Source organism: Podarcis pityusensis (assembly GCF_964106645.2).
Source record: "Podarcis pityusensis genome assembly, chromosome: 14".
Taxonomy (NCBI): Eukaryota; Metazoa; Chordata; class Lepidosauria; order Squamata; family Lacertidae; genus Podarcis; species Podarcis pityusensis.
Genome location: NC_138039.1, coordinates 17,828,379 through 17,847,247, shown reverse-complemented (window position 1 = coordinate 17,847,247; position 18,869 = coordinate 17,828,379). Strand labels below are relative to the sequence as shown.

Here is an 18,869-nt window from a genome sequence, read left to right as displayed (position 1 = left end):
ATTATTCTGCGCTAGAAATAAATCACAAAAGATGTGTTCCCTGAAAGGAATTAGACCATTTCTCTACACAGCATTTGGTCTATATAGCAATCTTGGAAAAGATAGCATTCAGACTGATACAGGGTAAAGGCAAAGCTGCAAGGACTTCATTCAATCTACCATGGATCAAAATATGTACATCTCTTAGCCAGAAATAGCCATGTCTGTGTGAACATGATAGATTATGCCTACAGACTTTTGATGACTGTCCCACTTCCTCTCTGTTACCTGTACAGCTGAGTCAAAACAATAGCTTTTTAAAAGAGAGAGAACATTTATTATATATAACAATACTGCATTAGATCCTCAGCTACACCAACGTTTGGTTATATGCCTTTTCTTCTTCATATCTGTAGTCTTATCTTGAAAATCGATAAAAATACATTAAAACACAAAATATGAGTTCCCAGCCACATGGCTGGCTACAGATGAGCTCTGCTGCCAAGCTATCGCATTGCAAGGAGGGCAAGCAGGTTCAAAAGCAGCTTGTGGAGAGACAAGAGGTTCCTTTAAAGCCCTCGCCACGTTCTTAGCTCTTCTGATGCACTGTTTCCATAGGAACTGGCGCTGCAAAAAAGGCAGCGTTTCAGCTCACTTTGATGCAGCCGTAAGGTCTGGAGAAGCTGGGATTCTGACCTGAACGGTTACACCAGACAGCCTTGCATCATTGGAACCTCATCTCTGCCTGTTTTAGCAGCATCGGGTCCACTTCCTGTCAAGTTTTAGGGGTTGGGAAGGCAAAGGCAACCCTGAGGCCAGATAGCCTCTCACAAGGCACCGAGAGCCATCAAGGAGAAAATAATGGAGTCATTTAGCAACATTTGTGTACCGTGGGTTATTTTGCTCCCTCCCCCTTTTGGTCCCACGGGCCTTGAGCATTTAACAGGGTACAGATAGAGCATTTAATGTGGCACAGATAAGAGGGGTCAGTGCAAGCATAGAAAGCTGCCCTTACAATGAGTCAGACCGCTGGGCTCATATGGCTTAGTACCATCCACACTGACTGGCAGCAGCCCTTCTGGGTTTCCTTCTCTTCCCTGGAGATGCCAGGGACTGAACCCAGGACTTTCTGCATTCATTCATTTATTAGAATTTATACACCACTCGCTTGCTGAAGAAACCTCAAAGCAGGTGCTCTTATCTCAGAGCTTTGGGCCTTCTGCATTGGGACACCAGCGTAAGATGAGTTTGCCGCCACCAGCAGCAAGCAGGCTGAAGAGGTAGAAACATTCTTTTATAGGGGGACCCTTGAAAACTCCAGCAAATATGATGGGAGGGACATCACTTATGTCTGGGGAATTTCAACAAGTTAGTACACATTGTACTCAAGATCTCTGGAACAGAAGGAAAACAGGGATTCTTTGTTCTGCTTTTAAGAACACATTTGCTTGGGAGAGTCAAGAGCCATGCGGTTGCCACATAAGAGGCAGAGAGTCAATTTCCCCTGGTTTTGCTAGAGACTTCCTCTCTGGTCTTCGGCAACAGACCCTGTAGTGACACACTTCCCCTTCTGCCTAAAGAGCCAAGTTCTTAGGAAAGGTACAGGCTCCCTCACCCTCTCCAACCCTCTCGTCCGGCTCTCTTAACAATAATTTGGTTAAAAACAGGGGCAGTTTGTCCTTTATCACCAAATCATTTATTTCTGTATTAAATTTATATCCTGCCCTTCCTCCCAAAAGGAGCCCCAGGCAGCAAACAGCAGGAGATAAAATTTAAAACAATTCCAATATATAGGCAGTCTTGGAAAGATCTCAACTTAAAAGGCTTGTTGAATGCCTTCAGTATTTGCTGAAAAATTCCACGCCTCTAATTTTCCAAGGGCAGGTACCGCAACACTAAAGGTCCAATTCCTACTACATTGTGTGGAGCAGACATCCTGATAAGATGGCATCTGCAGGACCACAGTGATCGATTGGTTATATGATTACAATGTGTGGGACAGAGACTGTTAACGCCCCAGATGTAAGCAATGATGAACAGTCACAACATCTGCCAGAGAGAGAGACTTAAGATCTGGAATCTATTTACACCCATTTGTTTACCAAAGCTCTAGGATCAAGGATGGGCAACCTGTGGTGCTCTAGATTTTGTTCGACTCCTACTCCCATCAGCATCAGCGTGGGCACCGGTCACAGATGATAGGAATTGCAGTTCCCAAAAATATATGGAGAGCCACAGGTTCCCTCCATCCCAGGCTTAGCTTGCATGCTTTGGTATGTGGCAAAAATAAAAAGCAGCAGGAGGAATTTTGATTCAGAGATAGCTCTTTAGCCAGTTTTGTGTGAACTCTCCCCAGCAGAGTTGGTTTTGCTAGCATAACACTCCATCATCAAGGTCCATTACGCTGGAGATAAGCAACAGCAATGAACGGATGGACAGACAGAATTTTCCACTAAGGACACAATTTCTTTCTGTCCTGCTGGTCAAACAGGATTTGTAGGTTTCTGGAGCATGACAGAAACCTGCATATAACCTGTCAACAAAGATAAGATGAGGCCAATCCCTCCCTCTCAGGGGAAAACAAAATCAGTTTCCATCTTTACTGCTGTTTAAATTTCACTTAGAGCCACACAGCACACTACATAATTACAGTAGTACTTAATTCGTTCCAGAGGTCCATTCTTAACTTGAAACTGTTCTTAACCTGAGATACCACTTTAGCTAATGGGGCCTCCTGCTGCTGCCACGCCGCCGCCGCGTGATTTCTTTTCTCATCCTGAAGCAAAGTTCTTAACCCAAGGTACTACTTCCGGGTTAGCAGAGTCTGTAACCTGAAGCATCTGTAACCCGAGGTACCATTGTACTCACAAAACTGTAAAGGGAATAGGCTTTTCAAATAAAGTGGCGCCAAGGAAAGTGTTCAGCAAGAACTGCAAACTGATCCAGAATCAATTCCCACTGAGCCATGAACCCTGGACCAGTCACTGCCTCTCAGCCTAGCCTACCTCACAGGACTGTTGTGATGATTAAACGGGAAAACCACGCAGGCCTGTGCAGAGCTTGTTTGAGGCCCCAGGAGGGAGTCTAATTCTTGGCCTGACATCGTAAGTCCAGCAGGCCCCTGGCAGGGGCACCCAGCTAGCTTTTCCCCTTTGAGGTCCGGGACAAGTGTACCCAGCTGCCCCTGCCTTCTCTGCACAGACCTGGAACCACATGTACTGCTTTGCGCTCCTGAGAGGAAACACGAGAATAGTCACAAGTGAGAGAGCTCTGTTGTCTTGCTTGCAGGCTTTCCACTGGCGCAGCTGGTGGTCCACTGTGAAAACAGGATGCTGTGGCTAGACAGAACCTTTGGGCTGATCCAGCAGAGTGAGAAGCAATGAAAGCACTCCCAGTGCCCACGTGAGAAAAGAGGAAGATGTAGCTAAATAGAAAATGGCACAGTGTGGTTACTGTTGGAGACGCTCGGCAATACAGGGGTTTCCAAAATGTTAAAGGTGCTGAGAATTGCTAGGAGACCTCTATTCCCCTCCCAGAGCTACAATTCCCACAGGGGATTTAACAACCAGCCCCTCTTCCTAGGGAACCCTGCAGACTATAGCTCTTCTGAGGGGAATAAGGGGTGTGTGTGTTTCTCCCAACAACTCTCAGAACCCGTAAAACAAACCAGAGCTCCCAGGATTCTTTGGGGGAAGCCATGACTGTTTAAAGCAGTATGTTAGCGATGTGAATCTGTAGGTGAAGATGGGTTCTGAGCCAGATTTTGACTGGGACTTTTCAACTTGTGCCCTTCACAACATTGGTGCAGCAACTCGGAAAAGTTAAGAGTGATAACTGCATGTACACAGGGACTGGCAGGCAGGCTAAAGAAAAGGAAATCAAGATGATTTATTCAATTAATAAGATTTGCGTCCTGCTTGATTGTGAATAGAACATCTCAGGGGTTTATCAACAAATAAGTTGTACATCTTCCTCCATTCCCTTAAGGTATTCACTAGGTCTGGTATAACTTACACTCTTGCATTATGAATAAAACTGGGAACAAATCCAGGAAGAAATAAAATGTTCTCCTGAACACTCTTATTATCCAATGACATACCTCTCAAACACTCTCTCTCTCTCAAACACACGCACACAAGCTATGGTTTAAAAGGGACAGCAAATGAATAATTGCCACTCCAAAAGTAGTATCTGGAAATCTCCTGACAGCAGGAGGAAGAGATTAAAACTGTCAGTTGCGCAGAGAAGTAGGTGAGGTGTTCTAAGGCCAATGGGAAGGAGATCTTAAGGGAAACCTGTAACAACTTGCTGAAATTTCCCAAACATATTTGCTGGTGTTTTCCAGGATCTTTTTAAAAGAAAATCCTCCGCCTGCCTATTACTGGCAAGATCACCTATCACTGATGTCACAGTAGAGAAGGCCCATAGTTCAGTGGCAGAACAGCTGCTTCACATGCAGAAGGTCTCAGGCTCAATTCCTGGCATCTCTAGGTAGGGCTGGAAGAATGTCCCATGCCTGAACCCCTGGACAGCCACTGCCAGTCAGCGCAGACAACACTGAGCTAGATGGACCAATAGTCTAAGTCAGTATAAGGCAGCTTCCTACGTGTTCAAAGGACCCATCCACGTGACTGGAATCAATGTCACAACTCTTGCAGAATCAGATGGGCTGGTCAGGAATTCACACCAAAGAGCTTGCCACTCAGGACCAAATGGCATGGTGTATTAAATATGTTATTGCTAGGGAGGAGCAGATCATTCTGTTTCCAGACTTGCATCACTCGTGATCATGTGCTCACCCATAGGTATGCTCCATCCCATCTCTGCGCATATAAGAGTCTCTCTCCGCTGTGAACATACCCTGAAAGAATATTCCACATCCATTGGTCCTAAGTATTACGTATTTTGGAAAGTGGTTTGCCTGCCTGTCTCTCTGTCCATCCATTCTCTATGCATTCAGATATTGTTGCCCCGTTTGGCAATGAGGTTCCCCGGTGGAGAAACCAGTTTCTGTTTTTGTTTGGAAACTGTTAGACCCTCCATATGGGGTTTTTTAAAACCCTAATTAAACAACGGCCCTCCCCCAATAATTATTTGACCCAGTCCATGGCTCCAGATCGGGACCCTGAGTCAGGTGTGCACAGCCCTAGAAACAAGCAAATGACCAGGTGCTTTCCACTAGTAGTATGTAAAGGAAAATTGTATCTATCACTCTGCATACTATAATTTCCAAAACAAGACATCAAGCACAACCGCTGCATTTTTAAAGGATGTAACTCAAGTCTAGACAGCGGGGGGAGGGTGGGGGGCAGACAACCCAGCAATCAGGTTTGACCTTACATTTAGTTCACTGCTCTATCATCACTGGCTCATTTCTTTTTCAGAGTATCAGAATGATGCTTTCAGCAAATACCCAAACAGCATCTGGAGACATCAGCTGGTTCAGAATATGGCAGTCAGATTACTGACAGGGACCCATTATATTAAAAAAAAGAAGCAGCTTGTTTTATCAGCATTAAGAGATCTACCATGTGCTCCCAGGTGTAATTCAGAGTGCTGATGATCGCATTTGAGTTGGAAGTGATTCTGGGGGTCATCTAGCCAAAAGCTACCTGCACACAAACTTAATGGAGGGTATGGTACAACTGCACTGCCCTTGGGAAATGGCTGACCAGTCTCTGCTGAAATGCCTCTCGTGTTGTGGCCCCTGTATCCAGAAGTGACCTGGACACAGAATTTATTCAATTTCTTACTTGTCCTTCACCACAAGGTCCCATGACATACACATACATACACACACACACACACACACACACCCAAAGTGGAAAAGCATTTTAGTGATAATTATAATGATAAGATCAACTATTTACCAACTATTAAATTAAATGATGATTTAAATGTCGTAACATGTTACCCACCGGAAGTGTTATAAGGAATGTGGGCTGTGTGGTGATAGATTAACTTTTCCAGTATGTTCCTGCCCGTATCAAAAGTTTCCCTTTCCCAGTATGTCCCTGCCCATACCAAAACCCCACCCTTAAAACAAAAGGGCAGAAAAATAGAGCTGAAGGCATCCACATCTGTGGAGATTGCACTCCCCTTCAATTATTCAGCATGGGGGCGAGGTGGGGGATTGACTTTCTGCAGTCTAAGAAAAGTTGGACGAACCACTGGGAAGTTAGACACAAGTGGACAAAGAATGGCAATTGTGCATTAAATGCCTGGTAGAGAAGCACCTGAGCTAGACTTGAGTTCATGAAGGCTTACGCCAGGGGTTGCCAGTGTGGTTAATGACCCTTCACTAACGCCATAATGAATTTGTCAATAAAGCATCACAAGACTCTTTAGTTGCTTTTGCAACACATACTGGCATGGCTACTTCTCTGGAAATTGTTTCATAGTGTTGTTGGAACTGATTTTACCGTATTTTTCGCTCTATAAGACGCACCAGACCACAAGACGCACCCAGTTTTTGGAGGAGGAAAACAAGAAAAAAAATATTCTGAATCTCAGAAGCCAGAACAGCAAGAGGGATCGCTGCGCAGTGAAAGCAGCAATCCCTCTTGCTGTTCTGGCTTCTGGATAGCTGCGCAGCCTGCATTCGCTCCATAAGACGCACTCACATTTCCCCTTACTTTTTAGGAGGGAAAAAGTGAGTCTTATAGAGCAAAAAATATGGTATTTTGCTTTTTTATATATTAAAAAACCCGGTTAACTGCCTTGCACAGCTTCTTTACAAAATGAGTATTTCCTGACCTATTATTTCAATTTGTAGTACCAACCTGGAAAATTCTCTGTGGTCTCCCTGGGATGCTTTGCATTCCAGTGGCTTTGAAGTCTTCTATTCCCTGCACTTTTGCATGCCTAGCTTGCTCGCAAGGAAAGAGCTTTTGCAGCAGACGGAACTCCAAAGTAAAACTGCAGAAATCTACATTTCCTCCTCCCCCAACCACTGTGCACTGCAGTATCAAGATAACTCGCCCTGGAGTAACCTGCAGTAAAAAGGCAAAAGGGAAACTGTGCCAGAGGAGGAGGAGGAGGAGGAGATGGTGGTGATGATAAGCGCCAATGCAAACCACGGCTCCAGACCAGGCGGCACATTTGAGATGGGTTTTATCGGAAATTACGAAACCAAGGCTGTGTGGAAGAGCCTGGAAGAGTGCAGATGGCATAAGACACTTGACATTTCAGAGCGCATTGTGTGTGAGAGACAGTGACCTCATTCAGAGACCTATTGCATCCTAATGAATCCCACAAGGAGGAGGCCCAACGTTACCTTTAGTTAAACACCACGTTCCGCCTTCCTCTCCTGACAAAAGCTCTCTTTTATTCCCAAGGGACTTGTTCCCTCTTAAGAGCCCAATTTTCTAGCTGTTAAAATATTGATCCTTTCATCAACGCCCTCTTCACATTTCCCGGAGTGTTTGTTCAGTTGTGCAAGCCACTGAACCCAGCGACAGAGTGTTGGCTCTCTGTGGATGGGTCTCCTCAACCTGAAGCCTTCAGGGTGTGCCAATCCATTCTCCACCCCACCCCATTTGCTAAGCTCACAGAGGCGTCTCACCTGGAGCCTAGATCCATAGAGCTCAGTAGGGCTACAATCCATCAAGCACAACCCCCTCACATACATCCAAATCAATCTACACTACAAACTAGGGGCAGAGAATACACCATGCATTTAGAGCACATGCTCTTCCCCCAAAGAATCCTGGGAATTGTAGTTTGTTAGGGCTGCTGGGGACTGTAGCTCTGTGAGGGTGAAACTAAAGTCCCCAGGATTCCTTGGGGAAGTCTATGTGCTTTAAATGTATGGTATGGATCTGCTCTATTGCAAAAGTCCACAGAGACAGGCAGAAATCAAAATCTCTATATGAATCTGGGAGAATGGAAACTATATCACCTGAAATTCAAAAAAAAGGAATCAATTTAAAAAAACAAAAAAAACCACAATTACTTTTGATGCCCTCCTTGTTCTCAGACTCTCAAGGGCTTGGCACTATTTCGTAAACAGAGAGCTTTTCTCTGTTTGCAGCAGGAGACAAACAAGGTAGATAAGCCAATCTCTGGGCTGGGGGGTGGGCTTTCTGCAATAACCTCTGCTATTCCAGTCTAGAATTTTAAACTCAAATAAAAAGAGAGACAAAGTGCAAACTAATATTACCAGACTGGAGCAAAGTTCATATGGGTAGATAGACAGACAGACAGACATATACACAGGGCCATTGGCTGTCCTGGCCTGAGATGAAGGGAGTTGCAGAAACAACATCTGGAAGGCCACCAATTCCCCATTCCTGATACATTTTGAAGCTAATAAATGCTAAAAGGTAAAGGGACCCCTGACCATTAGGTCCAGTCGTGATCGACTCTAGGGTTGCGACGCTCATCTCGCTCTATTGGCCGAGGGAGCTGGCGTACAGCTTCCAGGTCATGTGGCCAGCATGACTAAGCTGCTTCTGGCGAACCAGAGCAGCGCAGGGAAACGCCGTTTACCTTCCCGCCGGAGCGGTACCTATTTATCTACTTGCACTGGCGTGCTTTCGAACTGCTAGGTTGGCAGCAGCAGGGACCGAAAATACCACTGTCACCAAACCTACAATCAGGTAAGAATCATGGTTGGTTCCCAAACAGGGAAACCGATGGAAATTCACAACTGTCTAGAAATTTCACCCTCAGACTCCCTGCCTATTATCTCCAATGAATGGGGGCAGGCTTTGGTTACTCAGCAGTGAGAAAAGAGCTTTTCACAGGCTCTTCAGAGTCATTCACTGATGTGAACTGAGCCCTAGCATTATAGATATTGAGGCAACCAGGACAAAACATTCCAGGGCCCAAAGTGCAAAAGAAGAAGAAAAAGGCTACATTTCCCGCTAACACAGGAGCTGATCCACTTGGAAGTTCTGCTTTGCAAATCCCCACTGAAATGAGTGGAAGTTGCACAAGAATATGGTCAGGAAACAAGAATATGGTCAGGAAACTTCACCTACACAAGCCTAGTTGGAATAAAGAATAGTTATGCTCTTGCTGAAAGATCTGAACAGAAAGATCTGGAGAAAGGAACGTAGAAAGCTGTCATACAGAGCCAGACCATTGGGTCCATCTAGCTTAGTACAGTCTGCACTGACTGGCAGCAACTCTCCAGGGTTTCAGGCAGGAAACATTCCCTGCCCTATTTGGAGATGCCAGGGTTTGAACCTGGGACCATCTGCATGCAAAGCAAATGCTCTACCACTGAACCATGCCACCCCACCCCCAAAGAGAACTTGGTAGAGAACTTACGTTGCATGCAGGAAGTCCCAGGTTCAAATCCTGGTAGTTACTTAAGTTTTAAAAGGCCAGTGGACTAGATAGAGAGGCCAAAAGGGCTGCACCTGGCCTGCAGTCAAGTTGTGGAAAACCTCTGCCAGAGATGGAGAACTGCTGCCAGGGAGGATAGTGAGCTAGATGGACACTGTGACCCAGTCTATTCCTCTCACTCTGTTGCCATTACGACACCCAACCGCTCCCATCTGAAGCAGCCACCGTGGCCAACCACCTGACCTTAAGAGCAGATGCCAGGGTCCAGGCAGAACTCTAGGGACACAGGAAGCTCTTCATAGCAGCTCAGACTATTTGTCTAAGGACTGTCAAATCTGTCTAGCAGCTCCCAGGCAGAGAAGAGTCCTTCTCATCAACTGCTGTTGTGACATCTTTTTTAATGGAAGCTGCCAGGGATGAGCGATGGTCCTTCTCCACAAGTGTTATGGTCCTGAATAAAACTTCTCCAGCACGTACCTTACACAGTCCAGCTATTCCACCTCCTGGAGAAGCCTTCTTCCTTACAGAAGAGATATTCTCCTCCCACCCAAAACAAATATCAAAGACAGAACTGGAATTATACCTCTATTCAAAATATTATATTCTTCCTCAGCAGAGCTACTTTCAGTGGTGAACTGGTGGGACTGGAGAGGGAGAAAGCGCAATAAAAAGGAATAATTCCCTTCAAGTTAGTATTGATATTGTGTGAGAGCTGTTGCTACGCGTCGCCGCTGTTATCGCTGTGGAATCTCGCCCCTCCAGGTGGGAGGTGAACTAAGGAACTCACATCTTATCTATTACCAGCTGCAAATATGTTAATGGCTCAAAACTTGAAAGTTGCATTACTCCATTCTTGAAAAGAACAGCTTTAAAATAGTTTGGGATTTGGCTGTAATGGCAACAGTAACCTCATATCTAAGAACTGCAAGTGAACATATAAATAAATTCTGGGGAAACTGGTTGCCCTGTACAAATATTGTCAATAAAATAATTCCCGTGAATGCAAATTCAAGTAGGTTTTGAAGTTTCTGGCAGGAAATGTTGTAATTTTATATTAAGTCATATCTTCTTACAGGATATTATGGTTTGATCCTTGCAGGCCCCACCCCTCCACCCCAGATTAGCTTTGTTCGTTGTTGTTAATAACTATCAAATGGTTTAAAAAAATAGGGAAAAAAGGAGTAAGAAAGGCAAAAGGAGAGGAAGCTGACACCTAGCGCTACCCCTGGCCTGGTGGTAAGGATGAAGGCAGGCAGGCAGAGGCTGGCTGAGAGCACAGTGAGGCCGCTGGGGCACTGCCCCACTTGCCCATATGCACCAGCCTGCACTGCAAGTCGGGGAACTGCTTTGTTTACAATCCAAGCCAAAGTCTTTGGCCCTCTGGCCCAGGCCAGCCCCAGCCCCAGCCCCAACAGCCGGAGCAGATTCACCTGTAGGAGGAGCTCCAGCCGGCTTTACAGGCCCTCTGGCTTCCCCCTGCCTTTGTGTCAGAGGAAGGCAGGCCCCGCCATCCTACCTGAATCTAGACAGAGGGAGGCTAAGCCAGTTCCCCCAAGGTCCTACCTGGGTAGCAAGGAACTGTATCGACACCCCATCCCTGGATGAGGTTCTCACGAGCAGAGGAGGGTGTGATGTCATAGGGAAGGGTGCATGATTCATGCGCTGCTTAGAACATACACCCCCCTCTCTTTGAAAGCGAGGGCGCCCGTGGGGGAGGGGGAGAGGGGAGAACTTGCACGCCGACGACCACCTCTGCACCCCCTCAATACACCTGGGGGGGGGGATTTCTGGGCAGCAGGAGGAAACGCGAACAAAGCACGGAGGAGGAAAGCGATGCTCCACGGAAATTGAGATGTCTCGTAGGAGGGCGGGCAGGCAGGAAACAAGCAAATTACCTAGGGGAAAGGAGGGAGGCAAGGAGGAAGAGCATTTTGGGAAGCCCTTTGTATGCTGGCAACGCAAGGTGGGTTTTCAAAACGGGTAGGGGGGAGCAGAAGTGCGGGGAACGGGAGGGGGCTTTCCTTTTGATATACAGCACACAGCCTCAGTCCTGGATGGAGAGAGTGAAAAGGCGAATTCCTCTTTATGGGAATTCAAGAGCTTTCAAGATCGGCGAATTACAAAAGCCACACACACACAAACATATAACAGCAGAACAAAGGGAAAACCACAGCAGCTGCAAAACCCGGTGAGGGGGCGCGCACACACAAGCAAAGGAAAGGAAGAAGCAGGTGGGATCGAGGCCGGGCAAGGTTATCTAAGCAAGGCAGAGGCAAGGCAGGCCGCCCGGGAGTGGCTGTGCCTGGGACGCCGGGGGAGGCTGCATCGCTGGCTGGGGCGCAGTCACTGGGAGGAAAGGCGGACGGTGGGCCGGCGCCCCTTACCTTCTTAACACAGCTCTCGGGGTCCCGCAGGCGACGACTCCCCTTTACCGGCTCCGGAAGCTGCCGGCACCGTTGCCATCCTGGCTCTGTTGGCTCAGGCCGGGGAGGCGGCCGCTCGTTGCCAGCTGATGCGCCCGGGCGCCGCCTCCCGTGACGCGCCGAGAGGGGAGGAGGCTGGAGAGGGAGGGGTCAGAGGTGCTGGGGCGCAGGCTTCTCCTTCCCGTCTGCTCCGCCCCCTTGGGTTGCTCTCAGCAAGGGGATCTGCCGCAGAAGAGCTCAAAGAGGCACGTCTGTAGGAGCTTTGGGGACACCCCGCAAATCCCCACCCTCAGAAGAGAAGGGCTTCTTGAGCAAAGCTTGCAGAGCAACGGTTTCGCATGCAAAAGGTCGCAGGTTTAAACCCAGCTGGGTTTTGGACCCAAAGCGCCTTGTGAAAGCTGACTGGCCATCGAAATTAGTGGGTTTATTAGGAGATGGGCGCTCATTATACATGCAGTTATTTTGCAGCGTCCACGTCCTCGTTGGCAGGGAAAGATCTCTCCCCCGCCACACACACACACACACACACACACACACACACACACAATTTTTAATCCGGATTTACCCTTTCCCGGGAAAAAATCTGTTACCAGTGACCCACTTGTGCTTTGTGAATTATTTTATTAAGCACCAAACAGAGCGGCAGCATGTGCCCTTAAATGCAGGGAGCGGGGGACGAGCCTGCAGTCCTTAGTTGGATCCCACCCCTTTATTTTGGCTTGCAATTTGCATAGGAAAGAATAAAATTCTTCGCAAAGTTGTTGAGCTTTTTGTAGCAAGACCCCCAAAAAACTTGGTTTTAATATTTTTGAGCTGTTTCCACTGCTTTTTCCATCACACATTACCATACATCCGGGTTTTCCCAGACATTTTGCCTATTCGGCAATTCCCCCCCCCCCCCAAAAAAAATTATTGCACCCACAAAGCAGGACATGTCAGGCATTTTCCTGACGTATGGCAAGCCTAGGAAATAAGAGTTCCATTTGCAACAATGTAAAGTCGTTCACTCGTTCTCTTTCCTCCACCCGCAGCCAATGCTAAGAATACCAACTGACGGGGGCGGGGGAAGAACTGAATTGTCCTGCTCTTGCGCTTTAAACAGCAGTTTTATATGACAGATCACCCTTTTAGTCCCTGTTAGCAGTTGTGCAGGCTGTACAGAGGAGACGGATAGCCTCTGCATTATATGGATAATCTAGCCATATGAAATGCCAGTGGAACAAAAATCATTCGGCACCAAGCTTATTAAAATAAACTATAATCACAGATACTGGGTGATAAAGTTTTCACTTGCAATTTTTCGTAGAGCGTTGAAAGATAGCTCACTAGCGCCCCTAATGGTCATCAAGACCTAGGAAGCTCCACTATGCCATGTCGGACCATTGGTCTATGTAGCTCAGTATGGTCCACACTGACTGGCAGCAGCTCACCAGGGTTTCAGGCAGGGAGTCTCTCTCAGCTTTACCTGCAGATGCTGGAGGCAGAACCTGGGATGTTCTGCACTCAAAGCAGATGTTCCACCACTGAGCCATGGCTCTTTCTATTGCTGTTATGTAAAATACACACTTGTTTCAGAGTGAGGGGAGTTAAGGATGGTGAAATGAAGAGACATTTCTACAAGGCAACACACACACCTCCTGTCATCGTCTTTGCTGCCCGCAGAAGCCCTTCCACCACAAGTGCATATATATTTTTAGTATCAAACACAGGTTTGATTTTGTTTTTGTTTTTTTAAAAGATATTTATTAAAATTTTCAAAATATAAAAAATGAAAAAAGAAAAAAGAAAAATACAAAATAAAAGTAGTTAAAAACAAGTCAATCTTTCCGTTACTTATCTTTCATTGGCTTGTTTCCCGGACCTCCTCGCACCTCCCTTTTTTGTATTCCAATTCAGTTTGTTAGTTCAGCAAATCCTTCCCCTCTTTGTTTATCCTAGTCTTTAATCTTAAAATATTGTGACATTGAATTTTAACCTATTAATAATCCATTTTTCATATTCCCTTATGATATTACAGCTAAAAACCACTTAATTTCTATCCAACATCATTCTAACATTCATTAATTTTGCAATATTTCTGTAGATAGTCTTTAAACTTTTTCCAATCTTCTTCCACCGATTCTTCTCCCTGGTCTCGGATTCTGCCAGTCATTTCCGCCAATTCCATATAGTCCATCACCTTCATCTGCCATTCTTCCAGGGTGGGTAGATCTTGTGTCTTCCAGTACTTTGCAATAAGTATTCTCAAACACAGGTTTGATTTTGTTTCAGACACACAATTCTGCCTGCATGGGAAATATGGAGAAATAGGCAGGGTTCTCATTTGATATAAGACAGCATGCTAAACAAGTTAACCAAGGAGGTATCTCAGCAGAAATAAGCCTTGCCGTATTCAAGGTGGGCTCACTACAAGGTAAGTATGTCTAGGATTGCAGCCTTATAGCACAATTCTAACTGTGTGTACTCAGAAGTAATTCCTATTGAATTCGAGAAGCTTATTCCCAGGTAAGCAGGGTTAGGATTGCAGCCTTAGTCAGCCAATGGGGGGAAACGACAGTTCTGGAGCAAAGAGCATTCTTTGATTTCCATAGGAAATGGCACTCCCCCCTTGGAGTATGAAAATGGGGGTGGGGAGGCAATGGCAGATTAGATGGGCCCAGTGGTGCAGGAAACCCCCAACATGCACATTTAACTTGTGTGCCTTCAGCTTTACACACTTGGGAAATTATTATTATAATTTAATTAAAAGGGGGTGGATTGCAGGTGGAAACAAGACTTTAGCAATTGCACCCAGTGTGTGTGTGTGTGTGTACAAAATCTAGATGCCATCTTTTGGGTCCCCTCTAAACCTGTGATTTATTTATTTTTTACATGGAAGATGGAATTTCTGCTATGAAAAAGGAACTGCCAAAGTGACCAAACCAGACCCTCTGCCCAATGCACCGCTGGCATATATATCACTGTGCCTCCCACTGCCAACCTGCAGGGCCAGCCCGGATGGATATTGCACTGGATGGTATCAAAAGCCACTGACTGATCAAGGACATGCCACAGCATTGCACTTAGGGAAGTAAAGAGGCAGCCATTTCTGTCCCATTCTGTGTCTATTGCAATCAGCGCTGTTTCTGTGCTACCCGTTTGGCTTCCACTAACACCTACATTGTTCACCTGGCTATCCACTATGCCAAAAACTAGCATAATTTATTACGCACCCAATTTCAATTGATAGGAACTGTGTCAAAAGCACAGCAGAGAATAATGAAATGCTTTACATAATATTTGCAGGCCAAAATGATAGTCAATGCCACTCATGTTCACTTGCTCGGTTTACATTCCTGATGTCTGACAAACATGTAAACTGTGGAAATTTCCGCTCCTGTTTCTGATGGAATTCTCCAACGTCCCTAGTTGTACTCTCTTGTCTGTCTCTCTCCCAACAGAGTTCATCCATCACACTCCTTGGTGCAATGGCAGGAAATTAAAACGTTTACGTGCACAAAACTTTGGGTGATGCTCCCACCCGGCCCACCTCTTGGCACCTGAAATGGATGAGAGAAGTTATTGTTTACTTATTAGATTTATATTTTCCCTTCCTCCCGAAGGGGCCCAGGGTGCTTAGTTTCATAACATTATTTCCCTGCCTTTGGGTGTCATTTCTGTAATGGATGGCTGATTCTCAAGTTATGAGGAAAAGGTTCAAAAGCAGATGTACCGACCTCTTGTAACACAATCTCTCCCCCAGAAATAGGTGCAGGTTCTAGTTGTGTACAAAGCCCATACCTCCCTCTTTGGAGATGTCATCATTCAATTCACAGGGAACATAGGAATACAGAGTCAGGTCATTGGCCATCTAGCCCAGTATCATCTTCTATGCTGACTTGTGAGTTTCGGGGTTTCAGAGAAGGAGTCTTTCTCAGCCATACCTGGAGAGGCTGGGGATTGAACCTGGGACCTTCTGGATGCAAGGCCGATGCTCTACCACTGAGTTACAGCCTTTATTGCCCATAAACATGCAGCAGTCTTGAAGGCTGGATCACACATTTATGTCAATGTATCTATCTACACACAAACACACATTGCTCTTAAAATCAATTTATAACGCTTCACTATATAGAACAATGCAATACACAATTGATACTAAGGTGACAATTGATGCAATCCTCTGCCTACTTACCTGAACTCAATGGGACTACTTCTGACCCTACACATCTAGGATTGCCCTGGGTACACAAATGTCAAGAAGGTGAACAATAACAATCCATCAAAACGTAACTAAATAATTTAAAATGCTAATCCCATAAGAAAACAATTGTTACTAGATGCCTTGAACAACAGCTTTTTGTCCGTGTGTGTGTGTATTTACCACCACTCTTTGCAGATAGTGAAAACCCGTTCCCAATGGCCTCAGGCTGGAGGGGAGTTGTATACATAAATAACCCTATCATTTCCTTGGTTTATTCATATGAGGCATCTAGAAGTGTGTGCTCTGCAGAAGTTCGGGAAGCTCAGTCATATAATGAATGCAAGTGGGACTCCCAACAAAATATTGCAGTGTAGGAGACTCCCAGACCCTCCAAGTGTCCCTATTTTCCAGGGACAGTTCCAGATTTGCAGAAGTCATCCTGTTTTCTGATTTGATCCTGGAATGTCCCGCTTTTCCATAGGACATCCCAATTTTCATCAGAGAAATGTTGAATGGGTATGGAGTTATATGAGCATCCTGGCTGAGAGGGCATTTGAATCCTGGTCTCCCAGGTCCTAGTCTGACACTGTAACCATTGTGCCTTACTGCCTCTCTTTTTTGTACCTTCTGCATGCCAATGCCTCCCATCCTATCTGCTGTTTTGGTGACAATCCAAAACCGTGTAGGTTTATTTTTGGAGGGAGTTTCAATGAAACTTTACAGTTGCAATGCCAGCAACGGGCAGAAGATGGTGATGTGATGTCACAAATCTAAATAGAATTGGCAAGAATTTCCACACATTAAAACATAATGATAGTGGGCTTATTTGTTTGTTTTTAATAAAAACACACACACCAATGTTTAGCCTATCGGGATTTTTACATACCAGTTACACAAGCAGCATCCATGACTCCTAAAACATGGTTCTTATTACGACTCATAATTTGACAGGTGTGGTTTAGGCACTTTGCACACTGGACCAGAAACAGTGTGTAATATTCTGCAAGGAATACTGACAACATTCTACTCCTCTTCTACCCATCTTGTATTCAGTAGTGATCATTAGTTTTCAGCCATGTTCTTCATCATGTTTTGAGTTGGAAGAAGTACCAGTTCCTTAGGACAGATACAGAATAAGAATGCTATCCTCTGTCGCCATCAGTCTTCCATTGGAATTTCTTGCTCAGTCTGCTTCCTGTTGTTAATAAGGCTTTAGAGGTTTGTCCTGCATCAGATTATGTCTTACTCATCTGCCAGTTGGAAGTAGGGCTTCCTTTCTCACATTTGCCCATTCCTTCCCTACACCGATAAGATTATTCTGCTTTTCCTGCTGGCCAATTTACCAACACTCCGAAATTCCCTGAAGAAGGCAGTGTGGAAAACACTTGCCTTAAATCTGTCCATAGGGTTTGAACAAAACACACCACCACCATCATAAAAAGAAATCTCCATTTGGAAAGCAAGCAAAACAACTCAATTATGTTGTTCTTCCCCAATAAGCCGCTGCAGGAGCCCATCTCGTTGCCTGGAGACACGCCTCAAGGGACTGGCTTGGAACCAATAGAATAGTAAGCACTCATGTAAAACAAAACAGGCTATTCCTCAGAGCTACATGCAGAGAGGCTGTGCTGGCTAAAGTGGGTCTAACACAGGCATGTCCAAAGTCTGTTTCAGGGGCTTAATCCAGCCCACCGGTTGATTTAATCTGGGCCCCACGGCAGTATATGTCCTGTGGTAAAAGCCTTAAAAAAGCTCAACAACTTTAGTCGACCCTTACGCATGTGCACTTCATCAAATCTGGCCCTCTTTGAAAAAAGTTTGGACACCCCTGGTCTAACAGAACAAAATTCGACATTCTCATCCCAATAAAAGACAGATCTTGATACTTTATAAAGTATCAATACTTTATAAAGATTGTCGATAATTTATAAAGATTAATCTATGTCCTCCTATTTAACAAATACTTTCACCATTTCCTCTTGCTGCATTTCAATTTGTCACTTGTCACCCTCTGTCCCCGGGGTGTTCTTTGCAGTATACAAGACAGGGAGACAGACAGACAGACAGACAGACAGACACACACACACACACACACACACACAACCCACTGCAAGTAGTGCACACACAGAGATGGGGGGAAAGAGGAAAAGGTTCGAATGCCAGAGCAGGGTGCTCTTTTGTTTGTTTGTTCATGTTTTTTTACAGGAGAACAGGAGGAGGAACAGGAGGAGGAAAGGGGCTCCAGAAGTACAGACTAGTAAGGAGCCAACTCTGACCAGCCTTCTTAAGCAACCTACCAGATTTGCTGCTTAATCTTATTTTTTTTATTGCCAGCCTGCTCTCTTGATAGTTGCTGCTGCTGGAGGAAAGGGAAACTGGAGGCGGAGTAAACGCTGCACATGGTTTCTCCATCCTTTCAGCCACAACTTGTGATTCCCAGGAGGCAGGGAGGAGCTTAGGTGGAATTAGCAAGGGCTGCACAGGAGGAGGTCTAGGCGTCCCCCAGCTTTTCCAATACCATCACGATAAATTGCCAGGTATTTTATTTTTTTAAAGGTTATCATGATTTTCTCTAAATATTGGTTTTAAACAATATATTGATATCTTGCACAGGCCTACTCCTCACCCCAATAGTATGAAGGACAAGAGAAACACACAATTGTTGCAGGAATTTTCTTGAGTTTTTCAGAATCAAAGCCGGATCTGAAGTCCTAACCACGGATGCTGCCCATCATGAATAACAGATGAAATGAGTTGCTCCTGGAATGTCCTGGCTATATCTCAGGGGAAAAAATATCCTCACTTATTCTGGAAGAACCACTGTTGGGCCCTTTCCACATCCTTGCAGGGTGCTTCTGGGTGAAGAAAGATCTAGGATCTTTTAAACTGTGCAGCTAGTTTGGAAGTATCCTCACCACTTTCAGTACAAACTTTTTCATCTCCCCCCCCCCCCCAAAGCTCTGGGAGGGGGCGAAAATCAGCTTTGCGAG

The 18,869-nt window shown here is 45.5% G+C and overlaps 1 protein-coding gene across 2 annotated transcripts in view; it reads right to left on the bottom strand.

The window, feature by feature from the left end:
• Positions 1-11,792, bottom strand: part of ABCA3 (ATP binding cassette subfamily A member 3) — a 72,586-nt gene extending 60,794 nt beyond the window's left edge. Inside the window, exon 1 of one of the 2 annotated variants that reach the window (XM_080981910.1) lies at positions 11,658-11,792. The gene's annotated coding sequence lies outside the window, so the exon portion shown is untranslated. Of the gene's footprint in view, positions 1-6,761; positions 6,879-11,657 lie in introns of those variants that run through there. The other variant, XM_080981911.1, reaches the window with a different exon arrangement.
• Between the last annotated feature and the right edge of the window lie 7,077 nt (positions 11,793-18,869).